This window comes from Astyanax mexicanus, chromosome 16, assembly GCF_023375975.1.
Source record: "Astyanax mexicanus isolate ESR-SI-001 chromosome 16, AstMex3_surface, whole genome shotgun sequence".
In the NCBI taxonomy this organism is placed as follows: Eukaryota; Metazoa; Chordata; class Actinopteri; order Characiformes; family Acestrorhamphidae; genus Astyanax; species Astyanax mexicanus.
In genome coordinates this window covers 37100420-37119322 of record NC_064423.1, presented here as the reverse complement: position 1 = coordinate 37119322, position 18903 = coordinate 37100420, and the positions used below count along the sequence as shown (strand labels likewise).

General features: G+C 39.1%; 1 protein-coding gene across 8 annotated transcripts in view; it reads left to right on the top strand.

Moving 5' to 3' along the window:
• The window catches only part of LOC103032915 (plectin), a 283581-nt gene that overhangs the window by 4739 nt on the left and 259939 nt on the right, over positions 1-18903 (top strand). The gene's annotated exons all lie outside the window — the stretch shown is intronic.

The following is an 18903-nucleotide window of genomic DNA, read 5'->3' as shown; positions in this document are numbered from 1 at the left end:
GATGGTGCTAAAAGGCATTGTACCATACTGAAAGCATGACAGTTTGATCAATGTTGTTAACAGAATTAGTGTCTTTACATCAAAAAGCTTTTTGGGTTCCCCCTCCCACCCCGGTGCGCCCATTAAATGGCCCTTTATTGAATATCTGTACATCACTGGACGATGTTCCCTTTTAGCCCGTGATCATCAGCAGGAGTGGATTGGAGTATTTGTTATGACACAGGGGGAGTAATTTTCTTACCTGCGCATGCTTTCAGCCTATGTAAATGTATTACTAATTCATTCTTTCCCTCCTCAACATTTAAAGATGTGCTATTTTTCATATTCCGCCCGGCGCTGATGAGTGATGAAAGCGGAGGGCAGGTTGACAGGCTTTGCCTCTGTTTCAGGCCTGGCTGGTGGAGGATAGGGGCTGATGTGCCCCTTTAGCTCCTGGTTTGATGAAAGCTGATAAAAGTTTTAGTGGAAAAAGGGCCTCATCTGCTGCGTCTTGTAGCTGCGGGAAATAATAAATGTCCTCTCCGTGCTTTAAGGAGTGCTGCTCGGAGGCTGAGCTTCAGATTGTAACTGCTTTTTGCCAGAGTGTTAGAGGATCTTTTTGATCTACAGTGCACTTGGCAGTGTTGCCTCAGTCATACTCTGCAGAAGCCTTTGAATTGACTTGTGTGGTATGAAAATAACATGCAGAATATTTTTGCCTGTACTGCATTTTACAAGGGGAAAGAGAACAAGGTAACTCAGGTGCCTTTCTGAGTTCTTTTGAAAGTTATATATTGGAACATCCTTATTGTCTGTGTATTAATAGAGATATATAAACAGATTTAAAAATGTTATGGTGGCTTAATCAGACAAAAAATTTGTCTGGAAAAAAATTGGATAGTCTATTATTGATTATATAGCTATATTAAATAGCTATGAAATTCAACTGAACGCACAGTTGAATACTGCAAGTGATTTTCTGTGGAGTCTAACCCTACACCAAACCATATTACTAACCTTAATCAATCCTAAAACCTAGGGGTGTGCCTTATCGTATTGTACCGAATCGCCTAATATTGTGACTAGGGCTGGGTATTGAAATTCGATACGAAAAAGGCCCCAACCAAAATGTCTTGGTACTGCAGAGAACAGAAAGGGTTTCTGGCACTTGAAAAGCGCATAGTTCTTAAAACTGAAAAAAAAAAAAAATAACAATTAGCATTTTTTTTTTTTTTGGTTACTATTTAGACAAAGGTACCAAATTCAAAGTATCGTACAAGAATACAATGCTTTTAAAAACGTTGCATTTTAGTTTTGCAATTGTGATTATTATTTATTTTGTTACATTATTATTTAATACAAAATACTTTTTTCTTAAGTTACTCTTATTTACAAAATAGACAAAGGTTTAATTTCTACTGAATGTTCAAAACATAATGCATAAAACTAATATTTATTTGTTGCAGTGGTAAATTCTTAAAATTAGTGTTTTTTCATATTGCAAACAAAATCGTGATTACGAACGAAAATACTGTAAAAAATCATGATACTACTTTAGAACCATATCTCACACCCCTATTAATACCTAAACTTAGCACTAACCTAAACCTAAATTCTTAACCTAAAACTGAATGGTTAAGGGGATGTTGGTTGGAAAGGTTGGAATTGATGTGGGCTACATTCAGTAGAAAAAAAAAATCTGGAACAATAAATGATCTATATCTAATAACTACACATACAGAAATTAGTATGAAATTCATTTTCAATCGGGGATTGGTCTGGCAATGTTGCTGGCTGTGGCATGGTACTGTTTTAGTGATCTATTGGAAAGCCATCAACCATGTAGTTTGATTTAGGGTGTGTCGGTGTGTCTTTACTATCATAACGACGGGAAAAAGTACATCTTTCGTGGCTCAAAATGTGCAAAAGGCATGCAGTAATTTACTTAAGTAATTATTGATGTGTTTTGGGTGTAATGTGAAATTATCAGCGTGTCGCTCGTCATTCTCTTTAGGAACCCGGTGCACATTGACTTGGGCGGATTGCTATTTTACCAGCGCAGCTACCAACACATGTCCAATGCTTAATAGCAGAGGAATCTCACCTTCTCGTTTGTGCTTGTTCATTCTGTTTATTGTTGTTGTAAAGGTTTGTGTAGCTGCAAAGACGCATTCACTGTGGGTTTGTGCACTGCTGAATAACAAGCGGGGGTAACTGCTCGCTGGGAAAGTGCCTGTGTTGACAGTTCACTGGCAAGATAGCAATGAACGTCTGACTAATATCTGATTTAACATCACTCTTGGCTTTATTCCATTAGTGGTGCATCTGTGTTTTCTGTTGCCAAGATAGCAATACGACAGAAATTTACCTAAATGCACCTCAGGAGCTGATAAAAATTATATTGGGCTGACAATGTGCCTGTAATGAAATCAAAGGTGATCTTGCATTGTACGAAATTTAACCGTACATTACGACACAATAACACCATACTTTTGGATATGTGACAATTGACTATAAACTGCATAGTAGGGGTGGGCAATATTAAATCGTATACAATATATCGTGACAGAAATATCATGATATTAAAAATCCATATCGTGATAATAGGGCTGTTCTGTCTTAAAAATAGTCTATTATTTACTGTGAAGCTTTAGGTGTATTTATTGTATAATTGTTTTAGTTTGCAGTTTATATGCATGCACTAAATATTCTGCATTATTATTTGCTGCATTATATTATTTTATGCTATATTATTTATTTTGCCACATTATGATTTTACTGTTATACTATTATACTATATTCCTGAAATGAATGAATTATTTTAGTTTTCCTATATCACCAAGTATATCGTTATCACAAAAATACCCTGAAATATCGTGATTATTTTAGAGCCATATCGCACACCCCTACTACATAGCTTGGCACTGACCAAACACACAAATTCATTATGCATTTTGAACGGAAATGTATGCCGTTTTTAAATTGTTTTTAAAAATGTTCTAATAATAATAATAATAATAATAAATGTTTTAATCATCAAATAGTGCATCATTGGGCATTCCTAGTCATTAACTTTCTTCCCATCTCTGTTTGCACACTAAAAATGTACTGATGTCGCTCTGGACTCCCAACATGCCCTTCTTGTGCCCCTTGTGGCAACTCTGTCCTGCCGCGGATACACGCCATCGTAACCCTGCCGGTCACTGTTAATGGCATTCTGCTGTTTACAAGTGGCGGCTTACCTGCCATTAAGTTTGTGTATACAAGGGTGAGAGGCGCTGATTGTGAAATGGCCCCCTCCTCAGCGGAGCTGGGTCTGAGTGGTCTCTCGGTTTATAGGCTGTATTCTCTTACCCTCTCAGACATTCAGAAGGCTTTATATAGACTCCGCTGATAAATAGTGTGTCTCCCTGGTGCATTGTGGGAATATAGTAGCGGTAGGTTGGGTTATGGGATTTCTGATAGAGTGCAGGGCAGCGGGCACGCAGGCTGGACCGCTTAGTGGAGGTACATCAAGCTTTTCTTTAGTAACAACTTGCTACAAGCTAGTGGCTAACGCCTGTGCCGGCCTTTAAGTGAGCGAGTGGTTGTGCTGGTACAGGAAACTATTCATTTGCTTTGAAAAGTTAAAAAGAGTTCCTAAATAAAAAAAAATAAAAAAAAACTTACAAACAAATAAAAAAAACAAAAACATTAAGACCGCATCAGTGCTGTTTAGCTCTGCATCTGAAGACCTACTAGTGCATCTCAAAAAAATTGAATATTGTTAGAACTTTGTTTATTTCAGTAATTTAGTTCAAAATGTGAAGCTCACATAATATATAGATGTATTACACACATAGTGATCTATTTTAAGCATTTATCATACATCTGGAACATTATATAAGACCACTTGTTTTTTCTGGCAGTGTGGGCAGTGTGCCAAATCCTGCTTGAAAATGAAATCCGTATCTCCATCAGCAGAGGGAAGCATGGAGTGCTACAAGATTTTACGGGAAAACTTCACCGACTTTGGATCTAATGGCAGACAGCAGATGACATGACTCTCCAAACCATCACTGATCATCAGTAAATTTTACATTTCATTTGAAAATCAAGGGAGCATAGTCTGGAGGAAGAGTGGAGAGACACACAGTCCAAACTGTTTGAGGTCTGTTGAGACGTTTCCACCAATCAGTGATGGTTTGGAGAGACATGTCATCTGCTGATGTTGGTCCACTGTGTTCTGTCAAGTCCAAAATCAGCAGTACTTGGCACACTGCCCACAGTACTGCCAACAGTACCAATTGGTCTTACATGATGTTTACATTTTCTGAGACACTGTTTTTTGTTTTTATTGATATAAACAGTTAAAATATATCACTCTGTGTGTAATACATCTGTAGAGTTTATAGGAGCAGGCCTCCAAAGATTTTTCAGAGAAAACTACAGATAACATGGCAGCAAAAAGAACCAGAGAAAGTGTTGTATTTTCCTTGGTAAAACTGCACTGCCCATTAAACTGTCTTGATTTAATATAATTTCAATATATCATAATTCAATAGACAAAATTCTTGTACTAAATCTTGATGGCTAGCTAGCTAAAATTCCCATTCCACTTTATATTGTACAGCAGATACACCAGGCTGTGGTATAATTTAAGGTGGAATAGGAAAATATACAATAACAATTGAAAGCTCCTTATCACTGTTAATATTTATAAAAGTGAACAGTATTTTAGCCAGTCGTTCAGTGACCAATGCTTCAATAACTGTGACTCCATACACACAGTAAAGACACTATTAGGTGAATAAACAAGCATATATTTCCTAAACTGTAATGAATTAAAATGTTTTGACTTAAAAATGGTATAATTACTTTGTTATGCTGTTCTATTATTATGTCAGTGACATTTATTATACATAAATAATATTGTTCATCACAAACATTTCTGGGACGATATATCGGCCAACAAAAAAAAAAATTGATTGTGATGGGCCAACCTGTATGCAACTAAATATAACTAAAGTCCAGAAGTGAGGTTAGTGATGCAGGGTCGCCTACAGAGCTCAGCTAATAGTTAACACTAATGAAGCTGCGTTAATTTTTATTTATTTATTTATTTATTTATTTATGTATGTATGTATGTATGTATGTATGTATGTATGTATTATGACAATGCTTCGGGCTCTTAAAGGTTTTCCAAATTATTTTAGGATTTCAAGCAATGGCAAACAAGGGTAGAAATGAGAAACGGAATTGGTGTGTGTTGTGGCACATTTCTAGCAAAAATTTATTTTTTTAAATGGGAATGTAAAAACTATTTATTGGAGATTGGCAAAAGGCAAAAACCTTATTAAACCGTTTTTATTTGACGGCTTGCTGTTTGTCAGTCATGGTCATATGTGTAATAGCTCTCACATTTATATGAAAGTGTGTGTGTGTGTGTATCAGAGGAGCTGTGGGGGTATTAGAAGTGGGGGAAGATGATGAGATGTCTGTCTGTGGTCTGTTTGGCGTTGCAGCCCGCGTGAGCTCGGTGATATTTGATCTGATGTTAATGTGCTGCTCGGTGCGAGCGAGAGAGTGGGAGAGGGAGTGTGAGTAGGAGAGGGGGAGATGGGGAGATAATCCCGTCTGCCTGATGAGATTGAAGGCTGGGATTGATTGATCGCCTAATCATAGGAGGAAATGGGCCTGAAAATGAACGGGACTCTGCCCTTGGCTCGCCAGAGAGTCCGGGCGGCAGGCCGCGGTGATGTTCGCTGCAGCTAGACACGGCCTTAATGTGCACGGGACCTGATTTCATTTGTGTCTGATATACAGTTATACGATCTCCACTAAATGATCAAATAAAAAAAGGAAGAAGGAGAGACTGGTGCGAGGTGTAAATCAAGCTTTATTGCGGGAATATTACTTTTTCATACCGTCTGAAATTGACGCTGTGATAAAGGTGAAGAAGAAGAAAAAAAAACTGATATGAATTAGAAAGGGTGGATCCCTGAGCAGAGACTGAGTCAGTACTGGAGGAGAAGATGAAACGGAGAAAGAACAGGGGGAAAAAAAGGTTGCTGGGTTATGACACATTTATTGGAGCCGTTGCTTTTTTCCCCTCATTTGTCATGATTAGTTTTTCACTGTCAGTCTTCTGCCTTGCAGATTTGTTTTGTGGAGTTTGATCAGGGCTGTGAGGCAGCAGGATTAAGGGGAAGACTCTGCAGTGTCACCAGATAATGCACTTTCTCATCCTACATGATGCATTCAGAATGAAGGCAGCCTGCCACCTCCTTCGTGTGTGCGTAGCCACCCTGAGCTATTTATCACCTCTCTGAATTTCTGTGTTGGATAACTGATAAACTCCAATTTAGGCCCTGCATCCCGAGAGAGCATAGTGCCCTGGTCCAGAAGATGTACCATCATTATGCCTCATTCTATTACAGGAAATGCTCAGAATCAGTATTATAAGACTATTTACCACACTGTTATTTTGCAAACACACAAAAACTTATTTTCCTTATTCAGAGTGCTCTTTTCAGTTGGTGCTACTGTATTACAAGGTGATTGCTGTGGAACTTCAGATGGTTGTTATGAGGTAATGCCAAGCAATTTCTGTGGTACCCCATGGGCGTGTACGATAGAAGTGGGAATCAAAGGATGATATCAGGATACTGTGATTGTATGATACTCAATATATCACAAGACAGTTCTCTACGACACTTCATGGCATCTGTGTTACTGAAGAGAATAAAATACTCCTAAATAAGCAAAAAACTGGAATTATGGATTTATTGTTGTCAGTTTCACAGAATTTGAAAACTAGTATAAAACAATGAATAACAAGTTGCATAGGTTTGCTTGTTGTAAAATAGCCATAAACTGCTGTTAAAATGTCAAGTTAAAACACAACTATGTTACACTAAAATCTTTTCAACTGTGTAAAATAAGCGTACATAAAAGAAAATCATATATCAAATATAACAATACAATATATCTAAGCCATATTGATGTGTTGTTAAGCACCTAGTGTACAATATAGACAGGAAATATAATGTGAGATAATGTTGTTGGATATTCAGACAATTTAAGTGAAACATAAGTTAAAAGATCTTAGATAAATTTAAACTGCTTCACTCTGGATCTTGTCCTTGCTCTGCCTCACTCTGCCTCCAGCCTTATGTCACCTGATTGCAGTCTATAGTTTGACGAGCTCCCTCTGCTGCTGCATGTGTGTGTTGCATTTTGAGCATTCTATTATTCTCTATTATTATTGCATCTCTTGCGATGTGATAATCGTAAAAACTCATTTCACAATAATGATAAAAATATGATTCATCTTACAAACATACTCTGTAGAAGTATTTATTGCCTGAACTTTTGCAGAGCCTCTCTGAGTGCAATGGTTATGAGTGATGTACAGCCAGGAAAGCCTCGCTGTGATGTACACCTGTGAAAAACAGAAATGGAGAGCTGGATATTGCAGACAGTTTCATGGCGATAGCCTTGTGCTGCTCTTCAATAGACAACAAATAGAAGAATTGAGATTCCGCTCTGTTGGCATCAGTTGATGTGAGTTCCATCTTTCAGAGCAAATTTCTTGTGATTTGTTCCTGACCAAAGCTGCTGGGCCGAGCGCTGCCTCTTCCCCACCCTGCTGGTGGTCTACGCTTTGCATGAGGCCTACATCAAAACCAGCCTTTAGTGTTGTCTGCAGACGAGACGAGAGCTGTCACATCCACTCGCCGTCTGCCCGCCGCAGACCCACTTCCAACGTGAGGATCTTTCACTTTGGCTCGCACATTTATCTCCATTTCCACCTCAGGCGGACCAGATTGGCAGTAATTTCTACATGTCCATCCATGCCAAATTATAATCCCGGCCCCAGAAGCCTGTGCGGGAGAGGTAGTGTGGCAGAGCTGTATTAGCCACTTAGATGCCGTTTGTGAGCAGAGGTGCCATGGCTGATAGACAGATAGGCCATTTTGTGTGCCAAGCATTGTGGTAGCTGTGCGAATCTTACATGACAGATAGAGATGCCTATAGCCCACCCTGCCCACAATGTCCCACTAGATCAGGAGCACTGGAGACAGCAGCATTCAGTCCATGCTAAATGATAACAACAGTGACCTAATGAGAATTCATCTGGTCATTCTTTGGCACACTTAAGTCTTGGGGTTGTTTGTTACTTCTTTCATTTAGAATGTGTTCTACACTATAAGATGCACTTAAAATCCTTTAATTTTCCCAAAAATCATCAGTGCATTTCATAATCTGGTGCACCTTGTGAAGTGCAGCGTTATTCAGGAGTTTCAGTTTAGTTCTCCAGCACCGAGACTGGAGCAGTATTAGCATTAACCGCTAACCGCTAGCTCTTTCACCATTTAGAGGTGAATATTATCGGCCTATAACCTGCTGCTAATCCCGGCTGGCACTGCTGGAGCAGCATTAGCATGAGCCACTGACCATGCTAAGTGCTAGCTCTTTCGCTGCTAAGAGGAGAGTATTATCGTACTGTATACCCCGACTAGCACTGTGGCTTGAGCAGTATTAGCAACTCAAAGATGTTCACCTAATTTAAAATAGTTAGGTAATGTTTGAGTTCAAACTAACTGTGGGGTTACAGTGAATACTTTGGCCTTTTTGACTAATTTACTGAACAAAACTATAATATAAAATATATGAGTGATTGTATAAATATTCACCCCCTTTAAAATCACTTATCTAATTGAACAGAGGTGCAAGCAGTTGAGTGCAGTAAATCTGTCTCAAGTGATTATAGAATAAAGATTAGTAATTTGCCAAAATTAACATTATATACTGCAGGTTTGTCTCAATTTTGGCATTTTCCCATAGATTGGTGAAGAACCTGGGCCACAACTGTCAAATGTAGGGTCTCTCCAATCTCAGCTGTGTATAGACCCTGTTAAAACCTGGCATTACCAGCTCAAAGTACAGATGTGAATCGTGGGCATCTTAGGGGCGCAACATAATCCACAGGCCTACATTTGGAGGTTTCTAGAGATTAAAGTAATCTAAAATATAAAGAAAAACAATTGTTTTATATTTTAGATTCTTCAAAGTAGCACCTTGTTTAGATTAGACAGCTTTGCACATCTTGGCTGCATTTTCTCAGTCAGCTTCAAAAGGTAGAGTCACTTGGAATTCAGGCTTTCAGTTAACAGCTGTGCTGAACTCATCAAGAGTTAATTACTTGAATTTCTTGCCTCTTAATGTGTTTGAGAGCATCAGTTGTAAAGTAGTGAGGAGGTAGAGTTGGTATATAGTGAGTAGCTCTATTTGAGTAATGTTCTAATCCATATTATGGCAAGAATTACTCAAGTGAGTAAATAAATGAAGGTCAGTCAATCTGATACACTCCAAAAACTATCCTCAAGTATCCTCAAGTGCAGTTACAAAGATTAACAACACATCCATACATCCATATTGTTGTTTAACACTTTTCAGTTTACCACATGATCATGTGTGGTCAGATAACCCAGCATGCCAGTTACTGCCAAGTGTGTACAGGGTCTGAGATAAATATTATATAATGTTATTTTTATTTATTTATTTATTTTTTTTTTTTTAATACAGTTTTTGCTACCTATTTTACTGTTATTAGATAGTGACTGGGCTCATTTCTGTAATATCAGCATAAGCCAATATCCTAATAATGATTAATACAAGTAAAACTGTGCTGGCTTATATATATATATATATATATATATATATATATATATATATATATATATATATATTTATATCACTGATTACTGTATTACTGAGACCCTCCACTTTGTCTCCTCCTAGAGGAAGGTGTGTGAGCTGCGTATGCGTGAGTGAGCTTGTGTGTGAGTGTGCGCACACGCATACTTGAGTCACCTGAGTGGGAAGCAGGGTGTTTTAGCACTCGACGAAGCTGATGAAAGTGCCGGGGCCAACTGATCAATGGCATTGATCAGCGAGTCAATGCTCCAGTCTATATCTCTCTCTGTTTGCTCCTGCTCTGCTAGTGGCATGTTAAACCGAGCGTGCTCTAAACTGCCACCCCGGGGGGCTCTCTAAAAGCCAAACTCACCCTGCCATTGATTGACACGTCGATTAGAAGGGGAAACTGTTGACAGTGCGCCTACGTTGATGACTGTGGACCTGGGCTAGACCAGACCAGACTCGGCTAAGGTAGTTTCCTTTTTAACAAATGACCAAATCTTTGGCAAATCTGGTCCAGTGACCAGTTGTGAGTCTCATTCTAATTGAGCTGTTATTGCCATTAACCTGGAGATAATCACACTGGAATGTGCTTTCCAACAGGAAGCCATGAACCTCCGAAGGCTTTAACACTATGTTTAATCAGTGTTAACATTGATTTCTTTTCAGAGCCAGGTGTATACCCCACCTAGGGCCCTATGCTTTCTGCGGTGCAGAGAACAGAAATGGAATCGCAGGATTAAGTCATAAAAAAAAAAGTCAGACGTAAAAAATTAAGTGCACAGACTTTTAGGGAAAGGGGTAGGACAAAATACAGATATTGTGATATATCGTATTTTTGTTTGCAAGACATTATTGATATGTGGCGTCATATATGGATATTTTTTTAACATACTGTAGCTGCTCTAACCTTGCCCCCCCAATTTGCTTTACTAAAGTTACTGCTTCATTACTCTATATGGTGGCGCTATAATCAATTAAATTGGGAAAACATGTTAAAGAATGTTGGTTGTTAAATTGTGTAAAACTGACAACCATAAATTCATAATTCCTGGTAAATTGTTGTAGATAATTGTCATTATATATTGAGTATCAGAATTACAGTATTATGAAATTGATTCCCATTCCTAGTGTCAGCCAAAGTGCTGTACAATAAAATTGATTAGCAAGTTACTAGTTAAAATACCACAAAAAGCATAAAACAAACAAAAATACTAACAATGAAACAAAATAAAAGTATAAACAAGCCAGAACAGACGACTACCAGTGTGATCTTTTAGGATTTAAGTGCCTGAGAGAATTCATTTTTTTTAAAAGAGCTTAAAATGTCTATTGTGTCTAGTTCCTTTGTAAAAAGAGGAAACGTTCAAAAGTGGTCGAGAAGTTACAGAAAATTCCTGATCGCCTTTACACCTCAACCTAGAGCAAAAAATGTCAATAGGTACAGGGAGTGTAGAGCATATGGGGTGGAACGAAAGTGGAGAATGTCTAAAGTATAACTCTGAGCAAGGCCATGGGAACCTGCAAAAACAGAACAGAATACTAAATATTAAACACAGTTTTGTGCAAGTTTTCATTGGTTTTGCCGCTTTTTTCACCTTTGCATCATTTAAATAGCCTAAACATATTTTTTCTTGCTTTAAAAACATATCGAAAAAAAAAAAAACTATTTTTAAAACTATTTGTTGAACACTGAGTATTATGCAGACATACCAGTGTCATAACAGTATTATTATAAGCAGGACAATCATTAGAACATTGTTGTTTTAGTCTTTTCACTTTGTCTCTCTTCACTGAACACCAAAATTCCTTTTATTGGAATTTTCAGTGAAATAATTGTGGTTGCCAAATATGGAGAAAGTGGTGCATCCCTACTTTCTATCATCCAACATTTTTATTTGTTCTTTTAGAACCTGCACTTATTAAACATTCTTTTATATACACTACGTACCACATATTTAATAACTATGTAGTATTAATTTCAGACAATTGGAGGCACCTATTGTCTATAATCGAAGTTTAAATTTAACAGCTATGCTTACTATGTATGCTTCTTTCTTTGCTCACGTGCATTAGGGTTGGAGATGTATTCTGATTCCCCGCAACAGTTCAGATAACACGTGAACCACAGATCAATAACCGAGGTTTAACCATAACAGTGTGCAGTACAGTTTTACTGTCTGTTACATTTTTAGTAATCATTTTACCCTACCTTATCCTTGTGCATCTGGTTTGTTCACCCAACATTGCAATGAGGCATAAAGAATAAACTGTTTAACACAAAACACAAACAACCCCCCTTCCCTCTCTTAAAAAAAAAGAAATGGGGTAAAACAAATTGGAGTGAAAAAGAGAGTTTTGGAAAAAATACAACAGATCCTCAAGCTTAGCGCATACCTGTTTCTGAGCTCATTTCTTTGCATTTTCCTCCGTGTTATTTATCAACCATTCAGCCGCTTAACGCTTACACAGTCCGTGGAAAAAATGAACTTCGCTTATTTAGTCGTTTTCAAGCTGTGCTTCATTATGTTCATCTCTGAAAGGTAATTGCCAGCAGTCTTTACAGTGATGTACTGTAGTTCTGTCACAGTTTGATCCTGCAAATACTAATTTCACACTCTTTGTATGTAGACCTTGGGCTTCTCTCAGGATAATGAGAGAGGCAATTTAGATATCAAAACATTGTGTTTGGAGAGACTAGTATCCACAAGAGTTTCCCATTAGTGTGAAGTCTACATTATAAAGTAAGCTGACAGCAATTGAGAAATAGTAAATTATGAACTAAGACACTTGACAGCGAAAAAAATTAAATGGCTGTTTTTGTTCAGGATTGTTCAAACAAGACCAGAGTTCACGAGTGTCTCACTTTCTCTCCTCCTCTCACTCCCCTCATTCATCCCCCACCACTCCAACCCCTCCTTTCATTCTCCATTCCCTTCTTCCCTTTCTGCCGCTGACTCTAAAGACCTTGCAGTGATTTAATCTCCACACCGATTGAATAAGGTTGACCTTATACAGACAACACTAATTACAAAACCAAATCTGTTCTCTTAATACAGGCCTGCACTTTCGCCACGCACACACATATTTTTGCATATTTGGCACTTTAACACGGTGCAGAACCAATTCCATGATGGAGGACTTGGCTAATGTCGAGCTCATCCTATTTGCGTGTTGGGTTTTAAACCGTAGGGCTTTTTAGAGCCAGTGTTTAATTGGTGATGGGGCGTCCTTGGCGTTAGCGGACGCATTCTCGCAGAACAAGTCAACATTGCCCCACAGCGTCTAGGCACTTAACAGCTCTGGCTGCTCTGAGGTGGAGAGTGTGTGTGTGTGAGTGAGACACAGCCAGGCACAGTGAGGCAAAATAAGGCAAGAGAGCTGATTTGGCTTGTTGTCTTTGTATTTGTGTTGATACTGACATATCAAAAAACGTGGGATAACAGTATATAAACTGATCATGAAGTAATACCTTAGGGGACCGCTTGGAAACACCCACACCTGTTTATCTTGAGTGAGGTTAAGCATTGGCCAGCATTCTCCTTGCAAGGCCTGATTGCATACCTGAGTGCATACCAGATGGACCAAAGATTCAGATTTTTTTCCCCCAAAAGTTCCTTTTGAAAGTTCATTAGGGCCTGGGAGTGGCTCAGTAGACTTCGTCACTGAAACTATGACTCAGGGATAGTGAGTTTAATTTCCTGTTCATGTTGCATCTTATCTGTGGTGCTGTTAACTTGCAGTTTCTGAGGCTGGTAACTCTGATGGGGCGGTCCTGATGATAGCTAGTTTCATCATAACGTTTTTGATGGTCTTTGCGACTGCACTTTAGAAATTTTTAGATTGACTGACCTGCATTTCTAAAATAATTTTTTCTCTTTACTTAATTAAATACTTCTTGCCATATTCTGGATTAGAACATTACTCAAATAGGGCTATTCACTGTATACCAACTCTACCTCTTCAACTTTACAACTGATGCTCTCAAAAACAGAAATTCAAGTAATTAACTATTGACAAATTCAGCACAGCTGTTAACTGAAAGCTATTCCAGGTGACTCTACCTCATAAAGCAGACTGAGAAAACCAGCCAAGATGTGCAAAGCTGACATCTGTTTACTAAATAACATTTTTGATTACTAAATTATTCCCTATCTTTTTCTTCATAGTTTGGATGACTTAAAAATTATTAATATGCAGTGCACAACTTAAAAAAAAAAAAAAAACACTAAATGTAAGGTATGTTCAAAATGACATCAGCAGCTGGAGTCTGAGAGAGCACAATTGGCCTAGCTTTCTTTGGGTCCCTTCATCAGTTAGTGTGATAGGCTGGCACAGGCATCTGTTAGCTGATGTATCAGAGTTGTGGATTCAGCACTTTTTTGTGTTGTTGGTTGGTTGTGTAGTGATGCTGAATTGACAGTAGATGTAAAAGAGGCAGAGTCTCTCATCGCATGTATCTGTTTTTCCTCTCTTGGTATTGGGAGCTTTGCAAGTAGTAGGGGCTAGTCCTAGTGAGCTGGTAGGCTTTGTTAAGCTGAATTAGGGAGAGAATTTGGTATAAAATTTTATTTAACCTTAAGTATCTGTAGGACATGGTCCATGTTTTTTTTTGCCACATGTGTGTATGTGTAGTAGTGCGTGAGCAAGAATAGTGCTTCTGTAAAGTCAACAGGCGCTATCTAACGTGAACCAGCCCTTTTAAACCCAAAAGCAAACCTGGTTCCTGTTTAATGCATCGTTTACTGCCTGTAAACAGGTTGTGTAAAGGCGTTTATAGATGATTTATAAGCTCCCCCTCGCTACCCTTAGACTTGTATTCCTGACTCGGGCAAACTCTAACCTTACCAGAGCCCCACTAATGGGAGTGCGGCCTAGACTGTGGCAGCGGAGATGGTTTTCGGAGGTGGTTGGGGCTCATGTTATAAAAGCCCTCACATACAGCCAAGACCATCTGCCTCACAGCTACTGAATTAACCACCAACACCCTGCTGACTGGGTGCCAGTTTGTTGCAGGATGCTGTGTGTATGTGTGTGTGTTTGTGTGTGTGTGTTTTCTTCCAGCTTCGGCCAGGGCTCAGGATCAGATAAAGCATCTTGTGTAAGGGGCCCACAGCCTTAAAACCTGTGGAGACCCCTTTCTGTAAGACTGACTTTAATCTTTCAGCCTTTTCCTTGTCACCTCAAAACGTGTGGTGCCTGATATGATAATGATGTGAACCTGTCCAGGGTATTAGAGTTAAGCTGCCTGATTAGGCCGCACATCGATTAGTCTATCACTCAGCGCCGGCCACACTGGAGGAGCAGCGTAACACTGCTCTGAAGGACATGCCTGCACACACACACACACAAATATATTTTTAGATACGCTCTTGGAGAGAAGCACATCATATTCGCTATATTCTTCTGTAGGCCTATAATTTCTGTATTCATATTTGTATATGCACTATTCTCATCTACTATCAACTTTATTACTTCAGTTCACCTGTCAGACCTCTAATTTTCTTAGTGCAAAGTTAATCTGAGCTAAAGGCACAAGCTGTTGCCATGTAGGTCAGCCAGACGTCTTCCTGTAGCAGTTTTTTTTCCAGATTATAAGAGTATTTTGAAGGTGTAGAAAACAGTACTGACCTCTCTCTGGCTTCATCTGTAATTTCTCCAAAATGTTTTTCTAGTTATTATGATAAAAGTGTGAATGTGCTGAGTGTGAGTGTGTAAATACTGTAGTAGAGAGTCCAGTAACACCATCTGTTAATATTTACAGTACTATAATAAGTTTTTAGTTCATGTGTCTTGGCAAAAAGTTTTTACACTACTGCAAACGTTTGCACACTGGATTTTTGAACCATTTTCTGTTGTTGATTGGATGTCAAGAGCTTTAAATGAATTGATCATAAAGCATTATCTCAGGGAGCAGCTTGGGATGAACCACACATGTATGGGTTTTAAGGTGATATCGTGTGAGTTAGAACACCCTAAAAACTGGCCGGTATGCTCATGGCACAGTTATGTAAATTATCCTGGTGATGTTTGGCTAAAATTGTCAATGTAAATAAGTGACTCTTACATTTGAAACCTTTAGATTTGTGGAGGAGACACCACATGCATATCCCACAGGTCAGTGCAGCATTTCTTAGCTTCCAATGGACATGGCAAATGTCATGGGACATAATATTTCTTGGAGAATTGGGGATGAGATGTTGTGGTGATCAACCAACATCCTAATATGTATATATTATTTGTATGCTACACATGCACAACATGTTTTTTTTGTATGTTATGTTACTGTAGGAATTTATTTAGATTTAAGCTTAAATACTTGTGTCTTGACTTGCACTTGTATTTTTGATTTGTTAATATCTTAGATATAAAGCCTCCCAGCACTGAGCAGTGAAACTGTGTTCTGTGGAATGATGGTGGTCCATTCGTACTTTTGGTTGGGATTAGCTGGGGAGATTTTGCGGAGCATTCAATGCTGTGAATGCTGTGAATCTCACTAACGCTCTTGTCACTGAGTGCAATCAAATCCTCACAGCAATGCTGCGAAATTTAATATCAAATCTTGTTTTAACAATGGAGACAAATACACAAACAAAAGCAGGATAAGGAGTATTTTTAATACCCTTGATTTTGGAGAAACAATGAATGAGTTTAGGTTCGTTACTTTTGTTAATATATTGTATATGATTTATATATTTTTTGTGCAGCCATTGTTTTATTTAACCTTGTTTGACTTGACAAACGGGCATACAGTGAATATAGTTTTTATTATTTATCCTTAACAGAATTCACAGATAATGAAATGTCCTGGCTTGATGCGCTTATGGGAACTTTCTATTGTGTCTTAGGTTGTTTTTGTTGTTTGACAGTTGAATAGTCCTTTTCTCATTTATTGTGGTATGTATTGACCCATGAAATGAAGTTAAGTTCTTCTCACATAATGTTCTATGCTTTTTCACTTCCATGTTTACTTCTTTTCTTTCTGCATTCAATTCAACAAGGGTTATAACAGAAGTCTGAATAGACTTCTCCTCAAGGTTTTTTTGGTGCAAGCGTTCGTTGGACGATGGATAAATTGACTGTTGTTTGCCTTGTGCTTCTAATCTTTTGCAAAGTTGCCTGAGAGGCATCAGTTAAACATCCAGATACTTAATCAGAAACAGCAGAGCCCTGCAAGTAGACTGCTCTGTAGTTTGACGTTGTTATTGTTGCTGGCACAGGAGAGGAATATGCACATAAATAGAAAAATATTCCAGATGTCTCACGACCGCATCAGCCGTGTATCTTTAAGTGACCTTTTAAGACGAGCGCCTGAAAGGAAAGGTTAGTGGCAAACTGCAAGGAACGTGCGCTGGACCCCAGGCTGCATTTTTTTTTCCCTTTTTAAATACATGAAGACGAATAGCGAAGAGAGGAAAGAAGAGAGGAAGAGCGAAGACAGAGGAACGAGAGACCGAGACAGAGAGAGAGAGCAGTCTGATAAAGGTTAGGACCCTGGCCTTGTCTGAACAGGCTGAGGCCTTTTATCCAGGAACAAAGTAATTAAGGTCCAGCGCTGTAGAAAAGGCCAATTAAAGTGAACTGTTGGCCCACGTCTGGAAAATGTGCGCATTTGCTGCAGAAAGCGAGCCCTTTTATCAGGCCAGTGGGATCCTTTGCCCTGGCGCTTGGGGAATCGTTAGGCCTGCCAGCCACGAGTGTGTATTATTCAGAGCCGGGTTCGTTACACCAGCTGAATATGCGCATAGAATCCTCCCACCGCATACCATTTTAAAGCCGCAGCGTTTACTGTAATATCCAGGGACAAGTAGCGTACTGATGTATAGCTTCATTCAGATATAAAGAGAGAGAGAGGTACTCATGAAATAACATTGCAGTTATTGCCATAGGGCAAGTTATTCAAGCTTACCAAGACGAGTTAATTGCAATCAATAGGGAATGCAGCTCGTTTTTATATTCTTCGATTCAGCATTTTATTTCCAGGGTCACTGGCGAGTGCGCGGCACCTGTAAACCATCTATGGCAGATGATGTGCTAAGAAGTGCTAAGGCTATACAAACATGGCCCAACTTCACGCATCCAAGCAGAAGAGCAGAAGAAGGCCGCTCCTCGTCCTTAATTCTCTCTCCAAATATCGGAAGCAAAGAGAGCAAGGGGCCCTGCACGGCAGCCCGTCGATAAAAGCGCTAGCAAAGCAGAGCAAGCTGGCCTAAAAGCGGCCAGAGTTAGATCAGATTATGTTTCCTTAACCTCTGACCGTCTATTAATCTGCTCCCCAAACTCTCCCGTTCCAGCCAAGCCAAGCCAGCGGACGCTCCGTCTCCCGGTCTTCCGCGCTGCTGGACGCAGCTGTTCTTTGGCTGGGCCTGGGCCAGGCTTGTCCAGCTATCGACTCTCTCTCTGCTTCTTTCACACCAGCCACTTTCACACATACCATAATGGATTTTTTGAAGGGCCAGGGATCAGTACTCTGGATCAGGGGTGCCCCAGGTCTGGTCGTGGAGCTCTTCCACCCAGGATCTGATTCTGAGAGCTCAGATTCAGTACATAAGCTCTAATGATCACATGCTACAGAAAGCCTTGAAGTAGGTTTCTGAATCACAGGGCATCTCAGGATACAGAATTAATATATGTTGCCCTTGGATTATTTAATGTAACTTATTTTTCTTGTTTTGTGCAGCCCTAGTTTACTAAGTCAGTGAAATATCATGAGTACAACTGTTAAAATATATATAATATAGATAAGATATTTACTATTTAAATATTCAGTAGGTTGTTTGTGGTGTTACAAATAAGAACTGATCGTTTCATCAACCATTTAATTTATATATAATCGCTGTTTACTTAAACTTACCGAGATGCAAGTTTTCTAGTCAAATCACCCAGCCATTGAGATCACCAGAATGTGAATTATGAGGTGTTAAATATTAGGGTATGTGGACATATTTTAGCACTGGTAGCACAGAGACACTGTAGAACCGTATTTGTACCAGGTTGTCTGCATGTTTTTCTCCGCCTTCTGCAGACTAATTGGAGTAATGGATTTGCTAGACGACTAAAGGCCCTGTCTCGAGGGATGGCCCATGTGCCGTTTGATCTAGTGGCCGGTGTGCTGGCAAATGTTCATCCTGCGCTGATGGTTGACAGGAATTTGGCCCAGATTTTAAAAAGCACAAGAGGCAAGGTGCTGCAGAAGGTATTGGTTAGATCTGTAGATGTGTGTGAATGAAGAAGAAACAG